Source organism: Panthera leo, chromosome A3 (genome assembly GCF_018350215.1).
Source record: "Panthera leo isolate Ple1 chromosome A3, P.leo_Ple1_pat1.1, whole genome shotgun sequence".
Lineage (NCBI taxonomy): Eukaryota > Metazoa > Chordata > Mammalia > Carnivora > Felidae > Panthera > Panthera leo.
Window position 1 is genome coordinate 30717315 of NC_056681.1, and position 10255 is coordinate 30727569.

At 42.6% G+C, this 10255-nt stretch overlaps 1 long non-coding RNA gene across 1 annotated transcript; it reads left to right on the top strand.

Moving 5' to 3' along the window:
- Window positions 1-4247: 4247 nt before the first annotated feature.
- LOC122215776 lies at window positions 4248-9591 on the top strand. The gene is made up of 3 exons (XR_006200527.1): window positions 4248-4391; window positions 5030-5460; window positions 9325-9591. It is a non-coding gene; the product is annotated as an uncharacterized LOC122215776 (long non-coding RNA).
- Window positions 9592-10255: the final 664 nt, after the last annotated feature.

Below are 10255 nucleotides of genomic sequence, written 5' to 3' on the forward strand. Positions count from 1 at the left end.
CAGGAGCTTCTGGGGAAGCCAGGAATTGCTTGCTTTTCCCAAACAAGCCTAAGTCAAACCTACAGTTTCCAGGCAGCTTCGGTCAGTGGGGGGACCTATCCTGTCTCCAGCAATCCACGGGGGGAAGCAAGACACTGAACCCACTCCTCAACTAAGGCCTTCCCACTCCTATATATCAAAATAAACTGGACTCAACACCCTAGTGTCACAGCCTCTAATGGCCCAAAGCATTCCCTGGGTGATTTCTGTGGACCTTAGAAGGCTACCCTCCTCATGGTCCTTTTGGTCGTAGCTTCTGTATCCAAACATCAAATCTCTACTCTGTTCCTATGTCATAACCTGGGTGCACTAAGACTTTTCACTGTTTTCCCCCAAATTGTTGCCATACCCAGGGGTTCATTACCCTTATGGAGAGTTTGAGGGGTCATGTACCCATCTTCCACTGACCTTGAAAGTTCTTTTCTCTGCCCGTGTCTCCCTCTCCCCCTTCTCTCTTTCTCTCTCTCCTCTCCCTCTCAGGAGCCAACTCTGTCCTTGTTTTAGCAGAGTGCTTTTCTTCCTCCACTCAGATTTTGGCACCTGCCGATGATCCTGCCCACGGCTGCTCTGTTTTCCCCCACCAGGCTTCTCCAGGCAAACCTTCCAAAGAAACATGATGCTCTCCTCAAGAGGGACTTCTGATCAGTTCAACTTTCTCCATGTCTTTAATTAGAAACAATTTAGTCCAACTGGGAAAGAGGCATTTTATCATCAACTAGCCAAATTACTATCTCCTATAAGATAGGGTAAATCAAAAAGAGAATAGAAATGATTAACCTTGCAAATATTTGTGATGCAGAATCCTCAAGTCTTCAAAGATTTTTTTACAAAGAAGGGTGAAAATGCAAACCCCATCAAAGTGTGTTTTAAATCAATGCTTCTCAAATTTCAGTATGTACACAGATCCCCTGAGAATCTTGCCAAATGCATATGAGAATTCAACAAGACTGAAGTGGGGCCTAAGGTTCTGCTTTTTTTTTTTTTAAGTTTATTTATTTATTTTTGAGACAGAGAGTGGGAGAGAGAGAGCACAAGCAGGGGAGGGGCAGAGAAAGAGAGAGGGAGACGGAGAATCCCAAGCAGGCTCTGCACATATAGGGCTCGAACTCACACACCTGTGGAGATCAAGACCAGGGCTGAAACAAAGAGTTGGACTCTTAACCAACTGAGTGACTCAGGCTCCCCGGGTTCTGCATCTTTCATAAGCTCCCAGGTGATGCTGTTGCTGTGGGTCCACGGACCACACTTTGAAGAGCAGTCACAGACCAGTGGTTTTCAAAGTTACCGCCATCGGAATTACCTGGGGGAGCTTAAGAAATATTAATGCCTGGACTCCACCCCAATATTCTCATGTGATCGAGAATGGCTGAACATTGGTATTAAAAAGAAAAATTCACCTTCAACAAATGATGTTGGGAAAACTGGAGAGCTACGCGTAAAAGAATGAAACTAGACCACTTTCTTACACCACATACAAAAATAAACTCAAAATGGGTTAAAGATCTAAATGTGAGACCTGAAACCATAATAATCCTAGAAGAGAGCACAGGCAGTAATTTCTCTGATGTTGGCTGTGACAACTTTTTTCTAGATAGGTCCCCTGAGGCAAGGGGAACAAAAGCAAAAATAAACTATTGAGACCACATCAAAATAAAAAGCGTCTGCACAGCTAAGGAAACGATCAACAAAAGTGAAAGGCAACCTACTGAATGGGAGAAGATATTTGCAAGTGATATATCTGATAAAGGGTTAGTATCCAAAAATACATAAAGAATGTATACAACTCGACACCTAACAAACAATCTAATTAAAAAAGAGGCAGGAGACATGAACAGACATTTCTCCAAAGAAGACATCCAGACGGCCAACAGACCCGTGAAAAGATGCTCAACAACACCCATCGTCAGGGAAACGCAAATCAAAACCACAATGAGATATCACCTCATGCCTGTCAGAACGGCTGGGATCAAAAATACAAGAAATGAATGTTGGCGAGGATGTGGAGAAAAAGGAACCCTCATGCACCGTTGGTGGGAATGCAAACTGGTGTAGCTGCTCTGAAAAACAGTACAGAGTTTCCTCAAAAAATTAAAAAGAGAATTACCACATGATGCAGTAGTTGCACTACTGGGTATTTACCCGAAGAACACAAAAACACTAACTCAAAGGCTTACAGGCACCCCTATGTCTATGTAGCATTATTTACAATAGCCAAATCATGGAAGCCCAAGTGTCCACTGATAGATGAAAGGATAAAGACGATGTGGTGTATGTACAATGAATATTAGTCAGCCATAAAAAACAGAATGAAATCTTGCTATTTGCAACAACACGGATGGATCTAGAAAGCATGATGTTAAGTGAAATAAGTCAGAGAAAGACAAATACCATATAATTTCACTCATGTGTGGAATTTAAGAAACCAAACAAATGAACAAAGGGGAAAAAAGAAACAAATCAAGAAATAGACTCTTAACCATAGAGAACAAATCGATGGTTACCAGAGCGGAGGTGGCTTGGGGGGATGGGTGAAATAGGTAAACCAGATCACAGTACACTTACCTTGATGAGCACTAAGTAATATATGGAATTGTTGAATCATTATATTGTACACCTGAAAAGTATAACCCACTGTATGTCAATGGCACTGGAATCTTAAAAAATTCAGGGGGCTCTGATGTAGGGCTAAGGTTGAGAACCAGTGCCCTAAAGTAAGCACCAAGCACATGGATTAATATTTTATCTTTTCTTTCTTTTTTTAAAAGCTTATTTAGTTTTGAGAGAGAGAGAGAGAGAGAGCACGTGAGTGTGCATGAGGGAGGGGGGAGGGGCAGAGAGAGAGGGGGACAGGATCCAAAGCAGGCTCTGTGCTGACAGCACAGATGTGGGGCTCAAACTCACAAGCTGCGAGATCATGACCTGAGCTGAAGTTGGACGTTTAACTGACTGAGCCACCCAGGTGCCCCTTATCTTTTCTTATTTGCGGTACTTGGCATGGGTAGATAGGAGGAAGACAGTCTTCTCCTAAAGGAGAGACCAATTGCGACATTCCCAGTAGTCCTCAAGGGCTGTAAGGAGAATCTCGTAGGAACTCAGCTCTTTGATTGTGGTGGTGACGGAAAATGGCTTTGTTAATCTGAAGCCAATTTAAAAGGACATGCTAATGAACAAAATGACAAATCAAGCTAAAATAAAAAGAATGAAAGAACAAAGTGGTAAGATGTAAAAAAAGGTATAAATTAATATACAAAAAAGCAAGTTTTAGGACAAATTAGATACAATAAGAATAAATGTTTATAATAAAAAATTAAGCTGGATAACACTCAGGTCGAGTATATGAAATACCCAATATTTGATCCTGTGAAACTTACAGCAATATAACAAATTCATATGGCTCAAAAATAATGTGGTTAAAAACCAGAAGATACAATGATAAAGCAAAACAAGATTAAAGGTTAAGCATCAGCCTCAGAGAGAAGTCCCTCTGTGAAGGACAAGAGCAGTGCTTTGGGCTGGGTGCCCATTTGTCTATTATAAGCTGGTCTCACTGAGGCCTGGGACCTGGGGTGACAGGGACCCCAGGGAAGTAGGCTCTTGGCACTGGCCTTCTGGTGTTTGGCTGTATGGCCTGAGACACCTGCCAGGACCCTTAACTGCTCTCAGAGAGCACCTCTAGATGGCTAAGTAGCAAGCTGTTTATTTTGACCCACTGGCAAATAGCTTATAGACTGCCAAGATTCTTACTAGAGAAGACTTAGAGGAGGGTACTTCTGGCAGGCTGGTCAAATTTGCAGATTAAATTCAATTTATTAAACATTTATTAAATTCCTCCTCTGTGCCAAGCCTTGTAGAGGGTACTGGGGATATGGCAATAAACAGGACATCTGAGTGGTATATTTAAGGTCTGGTGGGGTTAGGGCCCTGGAATGGGGTGAGGGAGTGCTGCGGGTTGGGTCCCCCAGAAGTGGACTCTGAGATAGGTTTTAGCATGTGGAGCTGTTGGAGCTCTGGGGATCAAACTCTGTGAATGGGAAGGAAGCAGGATCAGGTACTGGGAGAAGCTGGGCTGCAGTGCAGTCTTAACAAAGGCCTCAGCTGACCTACGCAGTGCTCTGAGGCTGAAATGGCCCTTCACAGTTCTCTAATGTCATAAAGAGAGTTCTGAACCTCTATATCCCCCAATGACCAGTCATTGGATGTGACTATCCTGTTGGGTGAGGTAGCTATCTCCAGCCAAGGGTAGTTTCCAGGAAGAGATAACAGCTCAGGGAAATCAGCCAGAAGCACTCTCAGCAGATGGGACAATGAGTTCTGATGGGGAATCTGGTGTTACATCATAATGTCCATTACAGGTGGTATCTTAGTTTTTTCAGACTTCTCTAACAAAATACCACAGCCTGGGAAGCTTATAAACAACAGAAATTTGCTTCTCATAGTTCTGGAGGCTGGAAGTCCAAGATTGGGGTGCTAACACGGTAGGCCTCTGGTGAAGGCCCTCTTATGGGTTGTGACTGCTGACATCCCATCATGTCCTCACATGGTGGAAGGGAGTGAGGGATCTTTCTTGGGTCTCTTACTATTATTATTAAAAAAATTTTTTTAAACATTTATTCACATTTGAGAGACAGAGAGAGACAGAATGCAAGTGGGGGAGGGGCAGAGAGAGAAGGAGACATAGAATCTGAAGCAGGATCCAGGCTCTGAGCTATCAGTACAGAGCCTGACACAGGGCTCGAATCTGGGGCCTCTCATAAGGGCACTAATCTATTCATTCGGACTCCACTTTTAGAACCTAATCACCTCCCAAGGGCCGCATCTCTAATATCATTATCTTGGGGTTAAGATTTTAACATATGAAATTTGGGGAGGAGGATACATAAACATTCAGTCCATAGCAGGACATATATATATATATTACTATATATATATATTATATATATTATATATATAATATATATAATATATATATAATATATATATGGCTTGATAGGGTCATTCTGTACAAGATCCTGAATGTGAAGTGAATCAATAAATGGTTGGTTGACTGGATCATCCCTACTGGTCATCTACAAAGCATCAATAAAACAAACTCATCTTTGATCGCCCAGACAGACGTGATGTATCCACAGTGAAATGAGCAAAGTCTTGAGTTGGGTGGCACGTGGAAGATGTGTAACGCATCACTCTCCCATCTGGGCTCCATACATCGACAGTGGCATGCAGAGGGGAAAAGGGTGAGGCGAGGTCTGGAGACCAAGCAGGCCTTTGCCATATTTGAAGAGTCAGTGGCTGCTTGGTACAAAAGAGAAAAGACTCTGTGGAGAGGGTATGAAGCTGTCTCAAAGTGGATCTGGGGAAGAAGGCAGAACCATCCTTAATGGAGAGAAGACTTCGTGTCAGTATCAGGCGATAGTTCCTTAGGTAAGAACTGGCAGACAAGGGAGTGGGGTGAACTTCTCTTCCCTGGTGACAGCTCAAGAGATGTAACATGATCAGGAGGAAATTTTTAACATTAAATATGGAGATATTGCTAAGTTAAACCCATCTTGACCATTCCTTGTAGTTGGAGACTAAGATATGATAAAAGAATGATAAAAAAAAGAGATTTTTACAGATTTTCTAGAAACCATAAGAAGAAACTGGAGTGGGGTTGGGATAGTTTCTGCAGAGGACAGTCACAGCAATGAAAAGGGAAAGGGTTTGAAATATGGATAAAAGGGAATGAACTGAAACCATATGTCCAAGGTATTTTGGGGCACAGCACCTGCTGTTGCATACAAGCACATGGTGAACCCACAATGCATCTCCTGAGGGTCTAGCGACCTCACCTGTGGGAGAAATTCTTAATCTTACTTGTTCAATGGCAGACTGGTGAAGCCAATGGACTTATTTCAGCATAATGTCTTTACATTCATGACACAAAATACTTAGATTACAAATACAGTTCTCAAAGTATTAGCAAAACATGTTTCTAATGTAGTAGAACACATTACAGAACCATATCTAGCAATGGATTTAATAATTATTGAGTTTTTAAGTCGTGCTAAACACACACATCTCTAAAGATATCTACAAAAGATATGTACAAGCATCATGTGATAAGAAAACAATGTGTGATTTGGTGATAAAGGCACAGGCATTGCTGATACTATTATGGGTTGTTACCTATATTCATAATTGAGGGAAGTGCTAAATGCTATTACACTAATCAAACATTAGTTTAGCTACACATTAGTTAACTTTTTTTCCACCCCAGTTCAGGAGTCCCCCAAATTCTGTCCAGTCTGAGGACCCCAGGTCAAGGGTCCCTAGAGTGACCACAGTAGGGAGGCAACAGTCAACAAGGCTGGGAAGCCATTGATGTGTCAGATGTCAAAGGACCCATACTGTTGATGGGAATCTGGTCGGTCTCTGATATTGCCTACCCTCCATTAACTCTGTAATCCTCTCTAGCATTCAAGGTACTTTCTTTTTAATCAGATAAGGAACCATCATCCCAATGAGGTTAAAGGTAGTAAATAAAATTTCTTGATTTCACTTCTCCGGCTAGGGTTTCCCCCGGGGAAGAGTCAAAAGCTTTAGACAAGGATGGAACACGATAAGCTCGGGAGAAGGTGTGAATCCAGAATACACCTTCACCACCTTTCCCCAGCATGTGTGGTTCGTTCAGAAACAGAAGAATGTTGGGGCACCTGCGTGGCTCAGTTGGTTAAGCATCTGACTTAGATTCAGGTCATGATCTCCCCATTCCTTGGATTCAAGCCCCAGGTCGGGCTCTGTGCGGACAGCTCAGAGCCTGGAGCCTGTTACAGATTCTGCACCTCCCTTTCTCTCCCTGCTCCCCCCACTCCCCACGCATCGCGCTCTCTCTCTCTCAAAAACAAACAAACACTAAAGAAATAAGGAAAGAAAGAAAGAAAGAAAGAAAGAAAGAAAGAAGAAAGAAAGAAAGAAACAGAAGACTGTTTTCCAGAATTAGGGACCCCTGAGTTAAGTTCTGGGGATTTCATGCTCCACTTTCCTTTCTTGTGTCAGTTCGCAGTGTTTAATAGAGATGCATTTCTATCAGAAAATAGCCCGATTTCACGTTGGAGATTTTTCAAACCTGGTGTGACAGAGTGAATCACTGATCTCAATTCTCCACTTTCTGTATGCCTTCATGCCTTTGCTAGAGCTTCATAGTGGTCAGAGTTACTCCCTGACCCCTTGACGCTGAGTATGATCATGTGACTTGTTTTGGCCAATGGGATGTTAGCAGATAGGTCACAAGCAGAGTGCCCGCGCAGTTGGAGTTACCTTTTGTGCTCAGTGCCTTTTGTCGTGGGAAGAGCATTCCCTGGGTAACCACCTCGCGTGGAAAATATGGAGACACGTAGGGCCTATCTGGACCTGGCCTGGAACTTGGAACCAAGCCCAGCTGAGCCAGCCTTAAATTAGCCACCTTGCAGCTGTGGGAGCATGAGAATTCAGTGTTTTTTGCTGTATGCCACTGAATTTGGAAGATGGTTTTTATCACAGCACGATTCTAGGTAGAACTCGTACACCCAGAAATGTATTCTCAACGCAGTATGGCTTACAATAAACTCACGCTTTAATTTATCCGTTGCTTAAAATTCTGTTATACAAAGTTTATGCTAAAAAAAGATGCCTATTCGTGTATTTAAGTTCGATATTTATATATTTTTAGACTCTGGCCGTTGGTCACTCAGGATATTTCTGTGCATTGAATACACATAAGCTGATATAACGCAGAAGGAAATAGTGGAGTGGTAGTGAGGGAAGCAGAGAAGACTGTTCGATGTTAAATTCAGCAAGTATTTATAGAATTCCTATTATATGCAAGGTACTTTTCAAGGCACTAGAGACACACGGATAAAAATCCCTGCCTCGGTGGAGCTTTCCTTCTAGTGACACTTCTTGGGTATGGGAATTATTCTGTTCCATAGCAGAACAGGGCTCTCGGTAGCAAACCATAAATTATGGGAGTGAAATGGACAGGAAGAATAAGGAAAGTTCACACCCACTGAGACTTCAGGATGTGGAAGGGACCATATCATGAAGGGAAAAAATAAGACATGGGTGAACGCTCAGCAAATAAGTAGCAATGAGTTTTACTCAGAATGGGGAGAGAAATCTCAAGTGGGAAACCTAAAAATAAAAAAAAAAGAAAGTCAAGTCAGAGACAGGAAGTGGCTTTTCTCTTGCCAGGAGTTTACCTCAGAGTCAAGAAAAAGAAAAGAAATGGACTCTTAAGTTGTTATGAACAGTTATGGCCTCTACCTCCTAGGTAAGGTAATATTACTAACCGTACCTATGTCGTCACATGTCCTCTACTTCTTCCAGGATCTTTTTTTCTTGAAGAGTTGTAAAGCTGTCCTAGGCAACCTGAGTGATCTAAAATATCCACTCTACTGGGCAGCCCTAGTGCTGATTCTGGCCTTCTCTTCTTTTTTTTTAATTTTTAAACAAATTTTTTTTTAATGTTTATTTATTTTTAAGAGAGACAGAGACAGAATGCGAGTGGGTTAGGGGCAGAGAGAGAAGGAGACACTGAATCCGATGCAGGCTCCAGGCTCCGAGCTGTCGGCACAGAGCCCGACACGGGGCTGGAACTCATGAGCTGTGAGATCATGACCTGAGCCAAAGTCGGACGCTCAACCGACTGAGCCACCCAGGTGCCCCTCTGGCCTTCTCTTCTGGCCACTTATTTCCACAACATCTGTAGAAGAAGTGAGAAAGACAGATAATTTGGTGACATAGCCAAACATCTAAATATATGGAAGATTCTGGAAACAACAATGGCATGAGGAAAGTATAAATTTATTTCTCATTCACATAAAAATATGGCGAAGCTGTCTGCAATCAGTGTGGTGCTCCATGCTCTCGGGGACTCTGGCTTCTTCTGTTGTTGCGCCTCTTGTGGCCTTGACCTCTTGTCCAAGATGGCAGCATTTACACTCCGGGCAGCACGATAAAGAGTAGGCCAAAGAAGAAGAGAAAAAGGGATATTATTGCTGCTTCTTAAGGAAGAGACCATACTGCCATTTACGTTCCATTGGCTGGATTTTAAACGTCTTGCTTCTCTCAGCCACTTAGGGACGTTGAAAAATATAGTCTTCATTTTGGGTAGCCACGTGTCCAGCCAGAAATTAGGGGATGCAGCACGATAACAGAAAGGATAGCTACTGGGGATGGGCTAGTCAGAACAGGCGAGGCTGTGCTATGGTACAAAGAAACCCTAATATCTCAGTGGCTTGACATAACTAAACTTTATTTCTTGCTCAGGAATCCAGGTTGACAGACACTCTACCATCACTGAGCTGACTCACCGGGAACCCAGGACCTCCAGGACCCCTGTAACAAGAGAAGAGAAGGCATGGAGGGAGGACATGGGCTCCTGAATGCTTCAGCTCACTAGTGATATCACCTCATTTCTGCTCTCAGCGCCTTTGCCAGAACCAGTCACCTGGCCTCCATCTAACCAACAGGGAGGCTGGGAAATGAGGAAGAACCATTTGATTATTATCAGTGAACAATAAATATCTAAATGTCTCTGCCATGGGTTAAAACTGTTGGATTCGGTTTAAAAAATGCGTATGTATCACTTCTTGGCCTTTTGGCTAAGAATCAAGTTCAAAAAGATGTGTATGTGTATATGCATATACAATGATTAATTGCTAGAGCACATTAAAGTTTTGATCGACCGTGTCCGTATTTAACATTCCTTTCTTCCTCTCAGCTGGCTTACATGTGGCTCGGAGCCTCAGTTTCCTTCTAGCCCTGTCAATTTGCACTTTTCTTGTATCCACAGTCTCGAAGAAAAGCCGCGAGAGTTGATGCTAGGTTTCCCATCTGACACAGAGGAGGCCTCCTTTTAAACAATAATAAAAATAGCCTCCATTGATGTTGCTGTTTCTTTCCCCCTTTGTCTCGTCTGTTGAAAGAGCCAATTAAACAAAGTGTGTGCTTTCGGCGCCTGTTCTGTGCTCATTTTAAGATTTAATCAACCCTCTGAACCTGCAGCGTAACCGCCTCATAATGTCAAGTTAATATATTGAGATCAGCTCAAACCCACCATTCCCAAGGGTGGTTTTGTTTAAAGGCGAGTGGTAATTGAATTTCTAAACAACTGCCAAGCTTTCAAGGTACCAAAATAAACATTATCCAAACAGAAACTTACCCTGGAGTCTTTGGTTAACTTATGCATACTTTAGGA